This window comes from Triticum aestivum, chromosome 3D (genome assembly GCF_018294505.1).
Source record: "Triticum aestivum cultivar Chinese Spring chromosome 3D, IWGSC CS RefSeq v2.1, whole genome shotgun sequence".
Lineage (NCBI taxonomy): Eukaryota > Viridiplantae > Streptophyta > Magnoliopsida > Poales > Poaceae > Triticum > Triticum aestivum.
In genome coordinates, this window is record NC_057802.1 from 183219632 (window position 1) to 183222047 (window position 2416).

The following is a 2416-nucleotide window of genomic DNA, read 5'->3' on the forward strand; positions in this document are numbered from 1 at the left end:
GGGCGGACGGCAATAATTGCGCTGTCAGTCCGTTAAGTGGCTAACGGCAGACCTTTGCCGTCCGCCGCAGACGGCAAAGAGCCTTTGGTCTTTGCCGTCCGCCTTATGATGTCATCTACACGTCACTAGATGGCAGGTTCTTTGCCGTCTGCCACTGATGGCAAAGTGCAGGTTCTTTGCCGTCTGCCACGGACGGCAAAGTCTTTGCCGTCTGCCACTGTAGGCAAACTGACCAAATGGGTCAGCTCCCAGGAAGCACAGTTGGCTGCCACGTGGCTTCTTTGCCGTCCGCGGCAGACGGCAAAGAGCTCTTTGCCGTCGGTGGCAGACGGCAAAGAGCCTGCATATTGTCTGTTTTTTTTGTTTTTTATTAAATCCCACAATTTGCACAGAAAATATATAAGTTTCATATCACATATCCAGCACATAAGTTTCATATCACATATCACATCAGTTTCATCCATAAACATTGTTCATACATAAGCAAGTTCCATCCATACACATAGTTCCATCCATATATATATTACAATGCAAAGTTTCATCAACATAGCAAGTTAGATGCAATGATCCATATCACATAGTTCCATCCATCATAGCAAGCTAGATACAATGCAAAGTTTCATCAAAGGAAAAGCAAGCACTCCATCATAGCAAGCTAGCTTCCATGAAGTGAATGAAATATGCAAAATGGTAAATAAGAAAGTTAGAAATAGGTGACTAGAACAAGAAGAAGACTAGAACAAGAAGTATATGTCATTTATGAGCTAACTTAGGTGAAATGTATCATATATGAGCTAACTAAGTTGAAATGGGTTGTTTATGATCTAACTTAGTTGAAATGGATCATTTATGAGCTAACTTAGTTGAAATGGGTCGTTTATGAGCTAACTAAGGTGAAGGGCATCGTTTTTGAGCTAAGTAAGGTGAAATGGGTCATTTTGGAGCTAACCTAGGTGAAATGGGTCATTTTGGAGCTAATCTAGGTGAAATGGGTCATTTTGGAGCTAACCTAGGTGAAATGGGTCATTTTAAAGCTAACGTAGGTAAAATGGATCATTTAGGAGCTCATCTACGTAAAATGGGTCATTTTAGACCTAATTTAGTTGAAATGGATCTTTTTGAGCTAACTTAGGTGAAATGGATCATTTAAGAGCTAATTTAGGTGAAATGGATCGTTTTTTAGCTCACTTAGGTCAAATGGATCGTTTATGAGCTAAATTAGTTGAAATGGATCGTTTATGAGATAACCTAGGTAAGATGGGTCATTTTGGAGTTAACCTAGGTGAAATGGGCCATTTTAAAGCTAACGTAGGTAAAATGGATCATTTAGGAGCTAATGTAGGTAAAATGGGTCATTTTTGAGCTAACTTGGATGAACTGCATCATTTATAAGCTAACCTAGGTAAAATGGGTCATTTTGGAGGAAAATAAGCTAACTCTAGGTCATTATGGTAAGCATATTGGAGGAAATAAAGCTAAGTCTAGGTCTTTATGCATTTGTTAAGCAAAACACTAGAGAAACTTACCGTGATCAGGGAGGTGTAGGAGCGGGGTGGCTAGTGCCGGTACCTGGAGAAGGATCGTGCGATGCGTTTCTGGAGTTAAGCTGCACCAAAGATCATTTCCAATGTCTCGTTAGCATTACGACACTCAAATGTTAAGACTACCAAGTAATGTCCATTCAAACTAAACTCACCGTGCTCCCAGGAGCAATCACTGGCATCGGCGGAGCGGGCTGACCGGACTTCTCGCACACAGACTGCACATTTGGTTTTCAGAACAGAGTCATACTAGTTAGTAATGAGACTCAAATGTTAAGACTAGCAAGTAATCTGCAGAAGAAACTTACCACAAGGAGCTCGTACATGGCCCTTGCCTGCATGTCATTCCGTGCCCTCTCCTCCTCCATCATCTTTCTCATCCTCTCCTCCATCTCCCGCTGCCTCTCCGCCGCCTCCGCCAGAAGTTTCTCCGTTCTATCTCTCTCAGTCTGTATAGCAGCCTGCAACACCACTCACATGACCATTTGTAATCATTGATGGAAGCGCACACAATGTAATGGAGAAAGATAACTGAGTACGTATCACTAACCTTGATGGCGAGTTGCACTGGCCGTTCACGAGGCCTTATCTCAGGAGCGGAGCTCGACTGGCGCGCCTTGATCTCCGGGAGAGTGCTAGGACAACGGATAAGTCCATCTCCAATGGCTATGGAGCCATGGGACCTCCCGCCACCAGATATCATCACCAGCTCTGGATCAATGGGACCCTGGCTCGGGTTAAGGTCCTCCCCTTTCCTCGCCTTCCCCTCATCTCTATATCTCACGAGCTTGTTGTGGGAGGAGATGTTGGTGAAGTTGTTTGCATCATCGAGGTCAGACTGAGAGAAAGCCTTGACTTTCTTGTAAGAGCCAGTG